Raw genomic sequence first — 21,281 nt, forward strand, 5'->3', positions numbered from 1 at the left:
TACAGTTGAATGAAGAGACAAACATATAAGGATTTTATTTCTACTTTTCTTATTTTTAGAAGTCCTTCAAAAGCACTGCTTTTTCAGAATTATTAAATAATTTTGATTCTTGTTATTCTATTATTTTTAATTTTAAAGTTTGACAAAATTTAATTGGTGATATTTTCATTTAAAATAATTGTATCTCATTCTTCATTCTTTTACACTGAATAAAATCTTTACTAAAACTTTTTTTTTTTAGTAAATATAATACAGGTCCATACCATTGTTCCATCCCTGTACAGCAGGACTGTATGGTGGTCTCCTCTTGTCACACTTTGGTCCACTGAAGAATTCCTCCAAGCCCAATCTTTCAAGAATAAACTGAACAGCTCCTTCTTTTAGTCCTGCTTTTAATTCTAAACCAAAATCTTTTGCTATTTCTGAGACCGAAAAGTCTAAAAATCAAAAACAAAGTATTAGCAAATAAATACAATAAGAGAGTTGGCACCCATGGACATAAGATAGTACAGTCTTTTCTAATTACAACTATAAAGAACATTACCAATTACTAATTTTAACAACAAAAAACTATATCTGCCAAAAAAATCAACTGGGTAGTCATGCAGTAAATTGTAATAAAATTGAAAGTACTAATTCTTGTGCAACAGATACATATTTCAACAATTAATGTAACAAAGTATACCAATCCAGATTTTAATCTTGATTAGTTTTGTAAGAATCAAGATTTGATGAATGAAAATATGAGAATGGTTTATTAAATATGCACCCCATAACTCAATTCAAAGTTTTTGATAATTTGATATATTGAACAATTTGTATTTGAAAGCCATTTTTCGGTAACTTAATTCCTGCTTGCATGATCCCTAAAGTCTCACTTAAGGCTCATGCATCTGATATTCAATATTCTTTCATATGACAATAGAAGAATTACATAATTGTTCTTGAAAACTGGTCATTATCGTGATATATGGACTGCCCACAGGACAGTGGTATTGACTAAGATAGTGATAATGACTGACCTGAGGCCAGGTCATTATCGCTGTCACAGTCAATACCACTGTCCTACTGGCAGTCCATGTATCCCTATAATGACCAGTTCTTCAATAACTATTATGTTTATTTCATAGAGGAATCATGTTTTTGAAAAGTCTCATAAATTCAAAATGTCCAAAACAAACTTGAGTAGTTGTACGATCAATCACCAATCATTAACAAAGAAACCACGAGTCAAGGGTCATTAACAGACTGAAACCAAGCCCACCAGTCATTATCATGTAAAAGTCTGTTAAGGACTGGTTTTCTGGTCTGTTTTGTTCTGTTCATGACTGATGTAATTTATTACTGAAGAATAATGAATGTCATGTGGCCCCTTTTTATCCAATAAGAGAAGCCTATTCTAAACTGATATGAAATAAACCTGATTATTAATACTTATTAGTTGTCCTATACTTTTGACATTCTCACTAAATCATAATACTTTAAAACATAATACGAAAACTTTGTCACATATTATCTAAATACTCACTTTTCATCATATCTGTAAAGTTTTTAGAACATGCTGGTATTTCCTGGTGTTGTAACATATGTAGTCCATGCTCTGGTATACAGAATGGGTCATCACCCAGGGGAAAACAGATTGTGATCTTTACATCTACGATAAATCCTTGACCATCACCCATCTTGTCTATGGAATAACTGAAAACACACAAAGAATACTCAGTTGATTTTTAATCCTAATAACCATCGAGTTAATAGAGTAATACAAATTCTTATTGATCTATCATAAAAAGAACATCTTTAAATTGTTTTCATGGATAATCAAAGCGCGAAAGCGCTGTAAAGGCAGTTAATTACAGTTTGTGTGTATTTCTAGTCCAGTTATATCATTATCTTCCATAGAACAGAGGTGGTTTGTAGAATTTAAGATTTAGAGTTCTTTTGTACCTAGTTCACCTATATCTATAGTCTACTGTTTACAGTATATTTTCTGTGCCTCGCCATGAAATGCATTTTTAGCCATGGCCTTGTCAGTTTGCTTTAAATTTATGAGTTTGACTGTCCCTTTGGTGTCTTTCGTCCCTCTTCTTTAGACATATAAGAACTTTTCCTTTTCAATATAAATAGACTATTTTTAATTATTGATTGTATACGCATATTCTATGACTCCCATAAAAAATAGTTCACAAAGATTGACTAGTCTCTGTACTGTGTGTATAGCAAGAACATCAAGTAACATAATGGTAAATGTACATAGTAACATGTCTGTATTCTGTGTAGATTAGTTTTCATTAAAGTGGTGCGAGTTTTTATTTTTAATTATTTATATATATATTAATCTAAAAATTACCGTTTTTTTATAAGTAGGGCGAGTTGGCAGGAGTAATATTAAACAGGGTTCTCGCTAAGGCAAGTCCATGAGTCCTGGACTCATCAAAATCTGTCTGGACTCACCATTTTCAAAACTGGTGAGTCCACAAATACATCAATATTGAAATATTTTGTATAAACTGAACACAGTTACCATGACTCACCGTGGCCAAAAATGACGAGTCCCTGGACTCGCCTTCAAAAATCCTTAGCGAGAACCCTGATTTAACATGATTTAACCAATTTCACATGTGGGGCGAGTTGGCAGGAGTAATATTGAACATGATTTAACCAATTTCACATGTGGGGCGATTTGATAAATCAGTTTGTGGTGTTTTTTTAAAAAGTGGGGCGATTAGCCAGTGGGGCGACTTGTCCTGCTTCCATTTTGAAGGCCCCCTTGAAGGTTTTGTATGACTATATGAACCATCTTTCACGTAAAACCCCCATGTGCATTTTGAAAAGTTGGCAGATATGTTTCTAACTCCAGACAAAATCTACCGGTATGAATAAAAAAGAAGTTTTCAATTAAGGCTCTGTGGCCATAACAGCTGTCTCATTAGCATTTTAACCACTTCCCATATTTGCAATTAAAACAATAGAAGAAAATTATTCAACGCAAAAACAAAACTTACTTGTAAATATGAAATTCTCTTTACGGTATGAGTTTTTCTCATTGTTTGAGATTGTACAGTAGTACCTGTAACTGCTTATACCTATTTCTTATTCACTTTTGCTTGACAAACTCACTAAATATCATATACATTGTACCACATTTCCTTATTTTTATATGCATTCCAATAACATGAACAATTGTAATTCAATTCTATATACCAAAGCAAAATGAAATGCACCACTTTCATTCACTAGTATGCATCTTTTGGCAAAATACAAGTTCTTAGATGAGTAAGATGACACAATTAATATAATATATATTTATTGATAAAAAATAAAATTTAGTATACAACTCTTTAACAGGTATAAAAAAAGCACAGCTGTGTCATAAATTGTGAAATCTGTGCTGAAAACATAGACATTGATGCTATTTGAGTAATTCCATATGTGGACCTCAACATTAGCTTGTCAGTTGGTGGTGGACAGTTATAGTTCCTTTCTGCAGGCTAGGATGAATGACTTTTCAGGAAAACCAATTTCACAAATCAAAACTTTCCTCTAGATTTCTCCTACAATATTCATCCAGTTTAGTTCTTTTGTTTTAATTGGACACGGTCCTGATTTTTAATTTTGCAAACCATTCAGTCTCTTGCTTGCAAATGGTGCATGAAAATAGGATGGGTATGGCAGTAGACAAGTCTCTTTAAAGTGGGTTTGTGCCCTGAAAAAAAGTTTTATAACTTAAGTTTAATTGAAACTAGTGCAACACATATACCTAAATAGCTATATAACATAGAAGAGAGCATCATTCGTGTCAATGTTTTGTTCCTGTTTACATTGTCATTGATATTTTTTCAGAAAGCCTGAGGCATAGCTCATGAATTCCTGTCATTAGACATTACATCCTAAATTAACATAATTACTGCTAGAATGATTATCAGTTTGATATACGTACACTATCATTGTACAGCCCAAGTCTTCAGTATATATAATTGTTGCATTCATTCACTCCTGTGTTCAGTCGTTCAAAAATTTCTAAACATCAACAAATGAACTTTAATAACAACAAGAAAACACTAGAAAAGATACGTACATACAACCCGTGTTTAAGTGTATTTGAAAGAGAAATAAATCTGGTTAAACGATGTAAAAAGGAGAAATATATCTGGTTAAACGATGTATAAAGGAGGAAAAATTGTAGATATTGCATTACGATGCGTTCTACCTAATAGCACGTGGATATGTTTACATATTTAAAATTGAGAATGGAAATGGGGAATGTGTCAAAGAGACAACAACCCGACCAAAATAAAAAAACACAACAGCAGAAGGTCACCAACAGGTCTTCAATGTAGCGAGAAATTCCCGCACCCGGAGGCGTCCTTCAGCTGGCCCCTAAACAAATATATACTAGTTCAGTGATAATGAACGCCAAACTAATTTCCAAATTGTACACAAGAAACTAAAATTTAAATAATACAAGACTAACAAAGGCTTGACCCAGTATGTCACCGCCGTCGTTTAAACACTTGACTACAGTCGTGTATAAGCTAGACAATAAAAAGCTTAAGCCTGTACTATTTATGTGAAGTAAATGTGTTTGTTCTGTACATTTAAATTGTTTTACCTGATGGCAAGAACGTATATCTATCCGTTTCCTTCTCAATTCACTTTGTCAAATTCTTCGAGCTTCTTCAAAACATATGTATTACTGCGCCCGGAAGTGAAAAAAATATGAGAAATCCTCGTAAAATAATGCTATTTTCAATTTTGTGGAATCCATTTTGTTATATTAATTATACAAAGATAAAAAAAAGCTACGATTAATTATGAATTTGCATATCATTAGGTCCATATCATTATACGGAACGTTTATGGACTATTTTTTAAGTCGGTCATTTTGGCGGTAAATCATGTACACATACACACGTAGATTGGCTGGTACCCGATTGTAATGTTACACATCAAATATATCAAATAGCTAATACCCGGAACGAAGTACCGGGAACCAGGATAATACGTAGATAACATACATAACTAATACCGAAATTGAAAACGCTTTACGGTTTCTCGTTCATAAACCGAATTCCGCTTTGAATTATAGAAGATGGAATATTAATCATGTTCAGTCGACTTTTCATTGTTATATCAACGTCTGAACTAATTAAAGAATCTTTAGATGTCAGATAACACTTGAAATTGACCCGACCTCTTTCCACACGGAATATAAAAATAATGATAGTTTGTAGTCAGGTTGACTGCTTATAATGCAAAATACACACTTATAACAAGTTCTATAAAACGAACAATACACACTGATCGTTTCTTTAGTCCCCAATGTAAATGAAAGAAACAAAAACCATATCATACCATAAAAAGAAGAGGAGAAATTCGAACATTTCCGGATCTATTTCTGGCCAAAAGACCCCCAGCATGGATTGCGTATGAAAAGATGAACCTCATGACTTAAAAGTCAGGCCTTAAAGCACTGCCTTTAAAAACTAGAGGCTCTAAAGAGCCTGTGTCGCTCACCTTGGTCTATGTTAATATTAAACATTGTACACAAATGAATTCATGACAAAATTGTGTTTTGGTGATGGTGATGTTTTTGAAGATCTTACTTTAATAAACATTTTTGCTGCTTACAATTATCTCTATCTATAACAGTAGTTTCTGTGGAAAATGTTAGTGAAAATCTACAAATTTTGTGAAAATTGTTAAAAAATTACTATGAAGGGCAATAACTCCTCAGGGGGTCATTTGACTATTTTGGTCATGTTGACTTATTTTTAGTTCTTACTTTACTGTACATTATTGCTGTTTACAGTTTATCTCTATCTATAATAATATTCAAGATAATAACAAAAAAACAGCCAAATTTCCTCAAAACTACCAATTTAGGGACAGCAACCTATCAACCGATGATCCAATTCATCTGAAAATTCTAGGGCAGATAGATCTTGACCTGATCAACAATTCTACCTCTGTCAGATTTGCTCTTAATGCTTTGTTTTTTGGGTTATAAGCCAAAAACTGAATTTTACCCCATGTTCTATTTTTAGCCATGGCCGCCAATTTGGTTGGTTGGCCGTGTTACCGGACACAATTTTTATACTAGATACCCCAAAGATGATTGTGGCCAAGTTTCAATTAATTTGGCCCAGTAGTTTCAGAGGAGAAGATTTTTCTAAAAGATTACTAAGATTTACGAAAAATGGTTAAAAATTGACTATAAAGGGCAATAACTCCTACAGTGGTCAATTGACCATTTTGGTCATGTTTGACTTATTTGTAGATCTTACTTTGCTGAACATTATTGCTGTTTACAGTTTTTCTCTATCTATAATAATATTCAAGATAATAACCAAAAACGGCAAAATTTCCTTAAAATTACCGATTCAGGGGCAGCAACCTAACAACGGAATGTCAGATTCATCTGAAAATTTAAAAGCAGATAGATCTTAACCTGATAATCAATTTTACCCTACTTCAGATTTGCTCTAAATGCTTTGGTTTTTGAGTTATAAGCCAAAAACTGCATTTACCCCTATGTTCTATTTTTAGCCATGGCGGCCATCTTGGTTGGTTGGCAGGGTCACCGGACACAATTTTCAAACTAGATACCTCAATGATGATTGTGGCCAAGTTTGGTTAAATTTGGCCCAGTAGTTTCAGAGGAGAAGATTTTTGTAAAAGTTAACGCCGGACGCAGGACGACGGACGACGACAGACGCCGGACGCAAAGTGATGAGAAAAGCTCACTTGGCCCTTCGGGCCAGGTGAGCTAAAAATTGACTATCGATTCGTCTGAAATTTTCAGGGCAGATAGATCTTGACCTGATAAACAATTTAACCCATGCCAGTTTTGCTCTTACTGCTTTTGTTTTTGAGTTATAAGCCAAAAACTGCATTTTATCCCATGTTCTATTTTTAGCCATGGCAGCCATCTTGGTGGGTTGACCAGGTCAACGGACACAATTTTTAAACTAGATACCCCAATGATGATTGTGGCCAAGTTTGGTTTAATATGGCGCAGTAGTTTCAGAGGAGAAGATTTTTGTAAAAGATAACTAAGATTTATGAAAAATGGTTAAAAATTGACCTACAAATAAGATCTACAAATAAGTCAACTGACCATTTTGGTTATGTTGACTTATTTGTAGATCTTACTTTGCTGAACATTATTGCTGTTTACAGTTTATCTATATCTATAATAATATTCAAGAAAATAACCAAAAACAGCAAATTTCCCTAGAATTACCAATTCAGGGGCAGCAATCCAACAACAGGTTGTCCGATTCATCTGGAAATTTCAGAGCAGATAGATCTTGACCTGATAAACAATTTTATCCATGTCAGAATTGCTCTAAATGCTTTGGTTTTTGAGTTATAAGCCAAAAACTGCATTTTACCCCTATGTTCTATTTTTAGCCATGGCGGCCATCTTGGTTGGTTGACCGGGTCACCGGACACAATTTTTAAACTAGATACCCCAATGATGATTGTGGCCAAGTTTGGTTTAATTTGGCCTAGTAGTTTCAGAGGAGAAGATTTTTGTAAAAGTTAACGCAGGACGATGACGACGGACGACGATGACGGACGACAGACGCCGGACGCAAAGTGATGAGAAAAGCTCACTTGGCCCTTTGGGCCAGGTGAGCTAAAAAGGAGGAAGGTTTGAAATAACAAAGACTAGTCCAGCCAGCACAAATTTCAACAAGCCTGCTTGTCTCTGTATACTTTAATGGGTTTTTAGGGTAGACATGGGTTTTTTTTATCTTTGGGTGGCCTATCTCTGTTAGTCCATTCGTTTTCAAACTATCTAGACTAAGGTATTTTAGAGCTCAGTTGTCTGGCTATAATGGAAAATTGTATTTTGACTTGTGATGTCTTTCTATATATTGTGTTGGGTTGTTGTCATTTTGATATAATATTTACATTCCCTACACTCTGTCTATTACCTGTATTAATTGAGTCTTATCAGTCATTTTAGAGAAGTATTTTATGTATTTTTCCACATGCACTAGATCTTATGTCAGACATTATTCCAATTGTTGCCTAGATTGTATCTAGGATGTAAGTGAGGTTTTGCTGACATCAGATCAGATCAAAACTTTTGCTTACATGAACTAATAAATGCTTGATATGTGAAATTTAATCTACAACTATAAACTTACTTAATGGTGATAGGAGGCTTGTCCCCTTTTCCAATAGTCAAGACACCTGGTGTACCTATAAACAGAAGTAAAACATTCTATTTATTGTCAAAAGCCTAGATCACATATCACAAAGGCAAAACTTTCTGAAAGCAGTAGGAAAAGCTGCACAGCTTTAAAATAAGCAATTCTCATTTACTCATATACTAATGATAAACAACTTTTTCAACTGCTTTTTTTAAAGTTTGTTCATATACTGTTACCCCTCTGACCAAGGTTAGTGGAGGGTTGGATGCACACAAACATGTTTAACCCAATCCATTCTGTATGTGCCTGTCCCAAGTCAAGAGCCTGTAATTCAGTGGTTGTCATTTGTTGTTGTACATTAGGTTTGTATACTGTTCATTGTTTTCTTACTAGAATTATTTTGCCATTTTGTGGCTTTTGTGGCTGTGTAAGCTATATGAACTATGCTCATTGAGGAAGACTGTACAGTGACCTATAACTTCTGTCATTTAAACTCTGGTGGAGAGTTGTCTAATTGGCAATTATACTGCAACATTTTCATATTTTAATAAGAAAAGGCATCCTGAAAAATTGGGCATTCAACACACAGTAGTAAATTTGATAATGCATTATATTCTTTTTTTGTGCAATGAATATTAGATGAAACAGTCTTTAAGTAAATATACTGTAGATAACTTAACTATAACATGTATGTCAAAATAATTAAGCTTATAAAATACAAATGCTGCATAAATTTTATAAACAACACAGACAATGTTAAAAGATAATAAGAATGTGTCCCAAGTACACTGATCCCAATCCGCACTATCCTTTTCTATGTTCACTGGACCGTGAAAATGGGATAAAATATCTAATTTGGCATAAAAATTAAAGAGATCATATGATAGGGAACATTATTACTAAGTTTCAAGTTGATTGGACTTCAACTTCATCAAAAACTACCTCGACCAAAAACTTTAACCTGAAGTGGGAAAGACGAACGGAAGAACAGACCGATGGATGAACAGATGGACTTATGCACAAGATCAGAAAACATAATGCATGTAAATGGGGCAAAAACATTTAAAACAATATGCCCTAAAAAAACTATTTTCAGTGCTGAAATGTAAATTGACAAAATGAGCACTGATGATGAATATTACTGTAACTAAAAGTATGATGCAGAACCATGCATGTTCAAGTACTTACCCCAATCATAGTTCAACAATACAGTTTTATGTTGGAAAGGTCCAAATTTAATGTCAATATCAAAATCACATGGGCTCATCTTAAACCAGAATGGTATATTGTATGACACATGGAAATCACCAAATGGTAGCTTAAAAGATAGGTCCAGACCACAGTTTAGTCCAAAACAATTCTGTGGCATCTCACATCTCAGCATCTTCCTGATGGCTGCTGGGAGGTACTTCTGGGGATTGATGTCCACTGGACAGTCTGTTTGTAAACAAAAATAATTGCATAAATGCTAAAAGATTTGTAATTTTCATCAGTTGTGGTAAAATATCGTATTTTATGAGGGACAGAGTAGAAAGTATACATTTAATGCGTTGGAAGCGCTTTTCTTGATTAACACTCACCAGGAATGCTCAAAGCAGAACATTTGAAAGCCAAGGATGTAAAACACGAAACAATTGAAGAGTTATTTAATCAAAGCGTGAAAGCGCTGTAAAGGCAGTTAATTACAGGTTGTGTGTATTTCTAGTCCAGTTATATCATTATCTTCCATAGAACAGAGGTGGTTTGTAGAATTTAAGATTTAGAGTTCTTTTGTACCTTAGTTCACCTATACATGTATCTATAGTCTACTGTTTACAGTATATTTTCTGTGCCTCGCCATGAAATGCATTTTTAGCCATGGCCTTGTCAGTTTGCTTTAAATTTATGAGTTTGACTGTCCCTTTAGTGTCTTTCGTCCCTCTTCTTTAGACATATAAGAACTTTTCCTTTTCAATATAAATAGACTATTTTTAATTATTGATTGTATACGCATATTCTATGACTCCCATAAAAAAATAGTCCACAAAGATTGACTAGTCTCTGTACTGTGTGTATAGCAAGAACATCAAGTAACATAATGGTAAATGTACATAGTAACATGTCAACTTTTTTGATGACCATACCTGCCAATTGTCAGTATTTGCAGAGTATTTCCCCCATCGAGCTCGAGGCTCCCAAATGGAAATTTTGTAAGAGCAATTTTGTAAGAGCAATTTTGTCGACTATTTAAAGAAAACAATTAATTCAACAATGGCTATAAGCTTGTTAATGCAAGAAGAAGCCAAAAACCACATTAGAATATATTTGAAGGGAATCCATGACAATCGCCCCATTAGCAAATAGCCCCACTTTTTCACTAACTCGCCCACTTTAAAAAAAACCTGCCCCAACCTGGATTACCAAATCGCCCCACTTGTGAACTGTGTTAAATCCCGTTAATATTACTCCTGCCAACTCGCCCCACCTAATAGAAAACGATAATATCTAGATAAATATATTATTAACCAGGAAGAATTTAGTAATGCCAACTCGCCCCACTTATGTAAAAAGATGTTATCCCATTGTATACAAGTTAAATTCTGTTAATATAACTCTTGCCAACTGGTCCCACCTAATGGAAATCGGTGAAATCTAGATAAATATATTATTAACCAGGATGAATTTAGTAATGACAGCTCGCCCCACGTATGGAAAAAGATGTTATCCCATTGAATATAAGTTTAATTCCTTATATTGCATTATGATACAATTAACAGGTTTCTTTTCAATTGTTATGCAAATAACTAAGCTTCAAAACTTACATTTATTCTTCAGTATATATCAATAATAGTAATTAAATTAATTTTCGGTTTGTTTGTATTCTGTGTAGATTAAATTTCATTAAAGTGGTGCGAGTTTTTATTTTTAATTATATATATATATATATATATTAATCTAAAAATTACCGTTTTTTTATAAGTAGGGCGAGTTGGCAGGAGTAATTATATTAAACAGGGTTCTCGCTAAGGCGAGTCCATGAGTCCTGGACTCAACAAAATCTGTCTGGACTCACCATTTTCAAAACTGGTGAGTCCACAAATACATCAATATTGAAATATTTTGTATAAACTGAACACAGTTACCATGACTCACCGTGGCCAAAAATGACGAATCCCTGGACTCGCCTTCAAAAATCCTTAGTGAGAACCCTGATTTAAAATGATTTAACCAATTTCATATGTGGGGCGAGTTGGCAGGAGTAATATTAAACATGATTTAACCAATTTCACATGTGGGGTGATTTGATAAATCAGTTTGTGGTGTTTTTTTAAAAAGTGGGCCGATTAGCCAGTGGGGCGACTTTTCCTGCTTCCATTTGAAGGCCCCCTTGAAGGTTTTGTATGACTATATGAACCATCTTTCACGTAAAACCCCCATGTGCATTTTGAAAAGTTGGCAGATATGTTTCTTACTCCAGGCAAAATCTACCGGTATGAATGAAAAAGAAGTTTTCAATTAAGGCTCTGTGGCCATAACAGCTGTCTCATTAGCATTTTAACCACTTCCCATATTTGCAATTAAAACAATAGAAGAAAATTATTCAACGCAAAAACAAAACTTACTTGTAAATATGAAATTCTCTTTACAGTATGAGTTTTTCTCCTTGTTTGAGATTGTACAGTAGTACATGTAACTGCTTATACCTATTTCTTATTCACTTTTGCTTGATAAACTCACTAAATATCATATACATTGTACCACATCTCCTTATTTTTATATGCATTCCAATAACATGAACAATTGTAATTCAAATCTATATACCAAAGCAAAATGAACTGCACCACTTTCATTCACTAGTATGCATCTTTTGGCAAAATACAAGACTTTGTTCTTAGATGACACAATTAATATAATATATATTTATTGATAAAAAAATAAAATTTGGTATACAAATCTTTAACGGTGTAAAAAAAAGCACAGCTGTGTCATAAATTGTGAAATTTGTGCTGAAAACATAGACATTGATGGTATTTGAGTAATTCCATATGTGAAGCTCAACATTAGCTCGTCAGTTGGTGGTGGACAGTTATAGTTCCTTTCTGCGGGCTAGGATGAATGACTTTTCAGGAAAACCAATTTCACAAATCAAAACTTTCCTCTAGCATGTCTAGATTTCTCCTACAATATTCATCCAGTTTAGTTCTTTTGTTTTAATTGGACACCGTCCTGATTTTTAATTTTGCAAACCATTCAGTCTCTTGCTTGCAAATGGTGCATGAAAATGGGATGGGTATGGCAGTAGACAAGTCTCTTTAAAGTGGGTTTGTGCCCTGAAAAAAAGTTTTATAACTTAAGTTTAATTGAAACTTGTGCAACACATATACCTAAATAACTATATAACATAGAAGAGAGCATCATTCGTGTCAATGTTTTGTTCCTGTTTACATTGTCATTGATATTTTTTCAGAAAGCCTGAGGCATAGCTCATGAATTCCTGTCATTATACATTACATCCTAAATTAACATAATTACTGCTAGAATGATTATCAGTATGATATACGTACACTATCATTGTACAGCCCAAGTCTTCAGTATATATAATTGTTGCATTCATTCACTCCTGTGTTCAGTCGTTCAAAAATTTCTAAACATCAACAAATGAACTTTAATAACAACAAGAAAACACTAGAAAAGATACGTACATACAACCCGTGTTTAAGTGTATTTGAAAGAGAAATAAATCTGGTTAAACGATGTAAAAAGGAGAAATATATCTGGTTAAACGATGTATAAAGGAGGAAAAAATTGTAGATATTGCATTACGATGCGTTCTACCTAATAGCACGTGGATATGTGTTTACATATTTAGACTTGACCCAGTATGACCCGTACCTTGTAGGTCGCCGCCGTCGTTTAAACACTTGACTACAGTCGTGTATAAGCTAGACAATAAAAAGCTTAAGCCTGTACTATTTGTGTGAAGTAAATGAGTTTGTTCTGTACATTTAAATTGTTTTACCTGATAGCAAGAACGTATATCTATCCGTTTCCTTCTCAATTCACTTTGTCAAATTCTTCGAGCTTCTTCAAAACATACGTATTACTGCGCGCGCCCGGAAGTGAAAAAAATATGAGAAATCCTCGTAAAATAATGCTATTTTCAATTTTGTGGAATCCATTTTGTTATATTAATTATACAAAGATAAAAAAAGTTATGATTAATTAAGAATTTGCATATTATTATACGGAACGTTTATGGACTATTTTTTAAGTCGGTCATTTTGGCGGTAAATCATGTACACATACACACGTAGATTGGCTGGTACCCGATTGTAATGTTACACATCAAATCTTTCAAATAGCTAATACCCGGAACGTAGTACCGGGAACCAGGATAATACGTAGATAACATACATAACTAATACCGAAATTGAAAACGCTTTACGGTTTCTCGTTCATAAACTGAATTCCGCTTTGAATTATAGAAGATGCAATATTAATCATGTTCAGTCGACTTTTCATTGTTATATCAACGTCTGAACTAATTAAAGAATCTTTAGATGTCAGATAACACTTGAAATTGACCCGACCTCTTTCCACACGGAATATACAACTATTGATAGTTTGTAGTCAGGTTGACTGCTTATAATGCAAAATACACACTTATAACAAGTTCTATAAAACGAACAATACACACTGATCGTTTCTTTAGTCCCCAATGTAAATGAAAGAAACAAAAACCATATCATACCATAAAAAGAAGAGGAGAAATTCGAACATTTCCGGATCTATTTCTGGCCAAAAGACCCCCAGCATGGATTGCGTATGAAAAGATGAACCTCATGACTTAAAAGTCAGGCCTTAAAGCACTGCCTTTAATAAAAAATGACCAAAAATAATTGCCAAATCCTTAGTAGGTCAACTTCACCTGAGGAAGTTGAAATCTTGATCTTTATAATTTCAAAATTTATAAATGGAAATGAACAAATTTGAAAGGTTTATTGTCTCATCTCTTTACTGAAGTACTGACTACTGAGCTAATGTTACCCTCAAGAACTGATAGTCCACTAGCCGCTGTATAAAAGACTAATCTATTTATATCATTTGGTTTATATAAAATACAAAATAAGTGAGCCTCAAATCTGAATGTACCATTCAATATTTACCTTTAGGTCCCTCTGGAATACTGAAATGTATCTTTTTAAATGTTGTCTGAAAGGAGATAAAAAACTTAATTCATATATAAATATTTAAATCAACAGATTTTCATGCATTGAGGTAAAATTGCATTTCGGTGGATGCTTGAATCTACATATAAGCTATTAGGAAATTCAATTTTTTTTTAAAATAAAATTTGTAGTTGACCTCCACCCTCAAAATCTGTGATTAATAATGAATCAAACATTGGTAAGATACTAATTACTTTGTCAAAGCTGCATCAGCCAATGATTTGAAATGACTGTACAACGCTGTGACTGATTTTGGGCATTGGATTCTGATGATACATAGACATTTACTACAACATCAATTCTTCTTCATATTTTATTGTTACCAAAAATATTAGCCATACAATTAAGTATTTTACCTCAAGTCCCATCTCTTTTATAACTAAATCAAATGCCTGTCCAGTAAGCTTTCCACCAAGTGCAGTCAGGAAACCAGCAAAAGAACCACCTCCTGCGTTGAACAAAATATTTGTACTATATTCAAGCTTTATAAAACCAAAATTGTTATTTCAATCCACACAAAAAAATGAGATGGAAGGAATATTAAATTGTCCTTCTTGTGATATCTACATGTTATTTTCAAAATCTGATATACATATAGAATTCATCTTAAAGAATTTGAAAAGGACATTTGAAAATGTTTTTTTTTTTAAGAAAATGAAGGTGGAAATAAGAATTGGTTGGATGAAAAGGATGAGAAGCTAAAAATGGCCCAAAATGAAATGCAACAATTAATTTCCAAAGTTTGACTTTATTCGATGAAAAAAAGCCTGTTTGAGTAATATCTTTTGAAATGAACAAATCACCCATGTTCATGTATACTTAACAGCTACCAGTAAGAGTCTTTGGCAGAGAATAAAACAGTTCTATGTCTCATAACATGATCTTGATAGCTTCTTTGATAAATCAAAGCTTTGAATTTTACAATAACCACTAGTATCATAAATAAAATATACAAACCTATACCTGGTAGTGTAAAGTTTTCATAAGAGATTGGTATGAGATTACCTGGTAGTGTAAAAGTTTCATTACATATTGGTATGGGATTACCTGGTAGTGTAAAGTTTTCATTACAGATTGGTATGAGATTACCTGGTAGTGTAAAGTTTTCATTACAGATTGGAATGGGATTACCTGTTAGTGTAAAGTTTTCATTACAGATTGGTATGGTATTACCTGGTAGTGTAAAGTTTTCATTACAGATTGGTATGGGATTACCTGTTAGTGTAAAGTTTTCATTACAGATTGGTATGGTATTACCTGGTAGTGTAAAGTTTTCATTACAGATTGGTATGGTATTACCTGTTAGTGTAAAGTTTTCATTACAGATTGGTATGGGATTACCTGGTAGTGTAAAGTTTTCATTACAGATTGGTATGGGATTACTTGGTAGTGTAAAGTTTTCATTACAGATTGGTATGGGATTACCTGGTAGTGTAAAGTTTTCATTACAGATTGGTATGGGTATTTCTTGCTTTGTCAGTAAGTATTGATCTATTAATGGCTTTTCACCAACGACTATCTTCAATCCAAAGTCTATTATAAACATCTTCCTGTCATCGTCCTTGTCTATATTCAATCTAAAATAAAAATATCAAAGATTGAAATGTTTTTAAAATTTACACTCCTTTTCCAATCAAAATATCCTATCATAATACTGAAGAAAACCCATAATAATTCAGTCTTCTCAATTTCAAAACAGAACAGCAATATATCTAAATGTGGATTCAGATATATGTAACTCAATCGAGATGGGACACTAATTGATATTCTATATATATCTAACTTACTTTATTTGTATATCTTCGGATATTGGAATATTTCTTTCTGTGCCTAAAAAACAAAACAATTACATATAATTTAAGTTCTATAGCAGTACATCTAAAAAAATCTGCTAATAAGAGGCTGCCAAAATTAAACAGCAAACCCGGTTATATATTTAATTCTTAAAATAGTTAATTTGTCAATGCAACTTCTGAACAGCAAAAAAGAACTTTGTCAATATTGAGTTTGACCTTTATTTTGTCATTTGACTGTAAAACCTATTAAAATGTGAAAAGCATTGGTTAGCAAGTTTATAAGTTCAAAATACCATAAATTGTCATCTTCCACACAGTTAACATCGATAACTAACATATTTGTTCATATCATCATAATTTAACCTTAGTAATGATTTATTTGTGTTTAAAAAAACTGTCAATACTTACATAGGTAAAACTATGTTTTTCAATAGAACAAAAAAACATAGTTTTACCCTGAATAGAGTTGTTTAAATTGAACGTTAATAATGCAAACCCCAATATAAGAGTACCTGCTTGCACCTTTTAAACAATGCTTTTTGAGATAATAGAAGTTGATAGATGGATAAATTGAGACAAACAGAGGCAAATCAAGTGCTTATTCAGCACAAGAAAATGTTGATGTGATATGTATATGAACCATGTTAAGTACTAGTCTGACAAACTGATCCAGATTTTTAATCTTCTACTTTACAAACTAACAATCTGCATATCTGGATACATTATTCTGGTTGCAGGTCAACATGTGTTTGCTCTTAGTTCTAAATACTACATGCTTAGCAGAGAAGCAGCAAATTTTCAAGGTTATAGTTTGATCCAGCTCGGAATCTAATCCAACAACCTCCCACACTGCAGGCAAGCACCCTATCACAAAACCATTAGGAAAGATTTCATAGAAAAAGATCAATTGACCATGAATGGAGTTGCCTAACTTGGGGTTAAAGCACATTTTAGTCAATATTTATGAGATAATTGTAGTTGAAACATAATTTTTAACAACATACCCCAATCATAACTAATCAAAACCAGCGTTTCCTTCCAACCTTCAAATCCAAATGTTATAATGAATTTACAAAAGTCCACATCAATGAATGCTCTGAAGGCTTTTGTATAGGCAGGAATGTTTTGTCCCAGGTCTATGGAGAAGTCTGTACATGCATCAATCCTTAGACAGTTGGATGACACGGAATAGTATAAATGGTCCTTTATAAATTCATTTGTTATCTCAGGTAAGAGGTCAAAGTCCTTTCCAAACAACTTGCAACCTGAATAAGCAACAAAGATCAATTTATTTCAAATTGTTACTTATAGTATGTTACAGTTTTACCAGTCTTCATAGAAATTTATGCCACAGACATTACTTTACCGACAGTGAAACTTATTAAATGTTATTTTCATGTTTTTAATTTTTGTTTCTTGTTTCATTCCTGGTTTGTTAAATGAAGGATCCATGGTAATATAAATATATCTAAGAACTATTAGGCCAAAAAAAAAAATAGGTGTGTTTCCTGTTGCATGCCCCAAAAAATTTGGGTCGGTAGGTAGGTATTTTTTTTTTTTTTTTTTTTTTTTTTTTTTTTACTGGCCTGCTTCGGTTGTTTTTTGTGTATTTATTTGATAAAAGTTCAAAAGTGTCAGATTCTGGAACAACACACTTGAATTTAAAGTCCCTCACATTAAAAAGCTGCACAACTTCCCCAACTGTCAATGTGGGAGATATTTCATGGTTTTTTCCAGTCACAGTAAATTCATTGTTCTTTAATCCAAAGTCATGATACTGATTGAATATATCAATAAAGGTGGTAGAATTAGAAAATGGGGCTATTATACTTTTTTTCTCGTTCCTGTGTGGACACTCATCGATTGTTATTGATAACACACTTTGACTGATGGCCATAGCAGAAGCCATGCCGTTGTTTGACTTCAATCTGTATCACACAAATGCTTACTGTATTAAAAATTTATTTGAAATCAAACGTTTAAAAGATGCCATTCAAAGGCTATACTAAACAAAAACCGTTTCCGGGAAAAAAAAGTTAGGGTCGGCGCCAAAAAATTAGGGTCGGTCGGGCGACCGGAAACACACCTATTTTTTTTTTTGGCCTTACTGAAATTCATTACCCTTAACACTGACTGCTTTGCGCTTGTTTTATAGTATGTATTGTGTTTCATGTTTCTATGCTTTACTCTTACGATAAGTCCTGTCTTTATGTTTCAAAGAGCTAAATTTCCACAAAATTTCATTCTGAGAATATGAAGATTTTTTGCTGCCAAGTGGTATCACAAAGGGCTCTTCAGCTTAATTGATAAATTTTAATCACATAGGTATCCTGAAACTAGAGGCTCTAAAGATCCTGTGTCGCTCACCTTGGTCTATGTGAATATTAAACAAAGGACGCATTTGAATTCATGACAAAATTGTGTTTTGGTGATGGTGACGTGTTTGTACATCTTACTTTACTGAAAATTTTTGCTGCTTACAATTATTTCTATCTATATTGAACTTGGCCTAAAAGTTTTAGTCGAAAATGTTAGTTAAAATTTACAAATTTTATGAAAATTGTTAAACATGCACTTTAAAGGACAATAACTCCTTATGGGGTCAATTGACCATTTTGGTCATGTTAACTTATTTTTAGGTCTTACTTTGCTGTACATTGTTGCTGTTTACAGTTTATCTCTATCTATAATAATATTCAAGATGATAACAAAAAGCGGCAAAATTTCCTTAAAATGACTAATTCAGGGGCAGCAACCTAACAGCAGGTTGTTCGATTCATCTGCAAATTTCATGGCAGATTCATCTTGACCTGATAAACAATTTAACTCCCTGTCAGATTTGCTCTAAATGCTTTGGTTTTTGAGTAATAAGCCAAAAACTGCATTTTACCCCTATGTTCTATTTTTAGCCATGGCGGCCATGTTGGTTGGTTGGCCAGGTCATGTCACATTTTTTAAACTAGATACCCCAATGATGATTGCGCCCAAGTTTGTTTTAATTTGGCCTGGTAGTTTCAGAGGAGAAGATTTTTGTAAGGGATTACTAAGATTTACGAAAAAATGGTTGAAAATTGACTATAAAGGGCAATAACTCCTAAAGGGGTCAACTGACCATTTCGGTCATGTTGCCTTATTTGTAAATTACTTTGCTGAACATTATTGCTGTTTACAGTTTATCTTTATCTATAATAATATTCAAGATGATAACCAAAAACAGCAAAATTTCCTTAAAATTACCAATTCAGGGGCAGCAACCCAACACAACCCAACAATGGGTTGTCCGATTCATCTGAAAATTTCAGGGCAGATGGATCTTGACCTGATTAACAATTTAACCTCTTATGATTTGCTCTAAATGCTTTGGTTTTTGAGTTATAAGCCAAAAACTGTATTTTACCCCTATGTTCTATTTTTAGCCATGGCAGCCATATTGGTTGGTTGGCCGGGTCACGCCACACATTTTTTAAACTAGATACCCAAATGATGATTGTGGCCAAGTTTGTATTAATTTGGCCAGGTAGTTTCAGAGGAGAAGATTTTTGTAAAAGATTACTAAGATTTACGAAAAATGGTTAAAAATTGACTATAAAGAGCAATAACTCCTAAAGGGGTCAACTGACCATTTTGGTTATGTTGACTTATTTGTAGATCTTACTTTGCTGAACATTATTGCTGTTTACAGTTTATCTATATCTATAATAATATTCAAGAAAATAACCAAAAACAGCAAAATTTCCCTAGAATTACCAATTCAGGGGCAGCAATCCAACAACAGGTTGTCCGATTCATCTGGAAATTTCAGGGCAGATAGATCTTGACCTGATAAACAATTTTATCCATGTCAGATTTGCTCTAAATGCTTTGGTTTTTGAGTTATAAGCCAAAAACTACATTTTACCCCTATGTTCTATTTTTAGCCATGGCGGCCATCTTGGTTGGTTGGCCGGGTCACGCCACACATTTTTTAAACTAGGTACCCCCCCAATGATGATTGTGGCCAAGTTTGGTATAGTTTGGCCTGGTAGTTTGAGAGGAGAAGATTTTTGTAAAAGTTAACGACGACGACGACGGACGACGGACGACAAGTGATGAGAAAAGCTCACTTGGCCCTTTGGGCCAGGTGAGCTAAAAAAGTGTCAAAATGTGATTTTTTATATATCAATAAATTATCATACGTCTATCATCGTCCACCAGACGTTGTATTCTTTCATCTTCTGTTCCATTTACCGCAAGTCGACGTAGTTTTAATTCCTCTGTCAGCTGGCCTTTTGTCATTGTACCTGGCCTGGGACATGGTCCAGTGGATAGAAGAAGGTTCTATGCAAAATTTTGTGATAATTTAATACTCAAATATATATAAAGATAGGAGTCCAAAACCACAGGTTTAAAAATATTATTCAATATATAATCCAATCAAAAATGATAAAAGAAGTCTTAACAAGGTTGATAAAAACAAGTGTTAGACATTTTTGCAGTGAGTGTGCTGTTAGTAACAACAGTTAATGTATATTTCTTTTCAATATTTTATGGTATTATTATGTGTATTGTACAGTGTATTAAGCCTTTATCTCCAGGATATGAATTTTGAAAACTTTAGTAACCAGAACTAAAGCAAAATTCAAGACAATTAAAGTCATATCATACCTTTGGTAGTCCTAGAGCATTGAGGATTTCCCCAGCAGCAGCTTCTTTAATTTGTTTAGCAGCTGATTTCCCAGCATTCCTCAGTCTCTCTAATACTGCCTCCTTACTGAAGAACGTTGACCAATCAACTACAATCAAATACCAAATAAAAGTAGGGAGACAGTAATCCTAATGATAGATTTATGCAAAATAGTTAGGAATCTAGTTCACTTGATTGATGGATGGATGCATCGAAAATATAAGAATTTATCTATGTCCCTAATTGCATAATGCATTTAAATGGACTAAAGCAAAACAAAGTAGATTCTGCAATCAAGCTTCTAGGAATCTTGTGTATTCTTTCATTTATAGGACATTACTTCAAGTATATCTGTTCAGAAAAGGGGTAGTTTTTAGTAAATTGTTTGCACCAAGAATTAAGGCACTCACAGGTCACATAATTACATTTCCAAGGGATGTAACTC

General features: G+C 33.4%; 1 pseudogene; it reads right to left on the minus strand.

Moving 5' to 3' along the window:
- LOC134684333 (uncharacterized) overlaps nucleotides 1–21,281 on the minus strand; it is a 285,814-nt pseudogene that overhangs the window by 210,665 nt on the left and 53,868 nt on the right.

The sequence above is a fragment of the Mytilus trossulus genome, chromosome 9 (assembly GCF_036588685.1).
Source record: "Mytilus trossulus isolate FHL-02 chromosome 9, PNRI_Mtr1.1.1.hap1, whole genome shotgun sequence".
Classification (NCBI taxonomy): Eukaryota; Metazoa; Mollusca; class Bivalvia; order Mytilida; family Mytilidae; genus Mytilus; species Mytilus trossulus.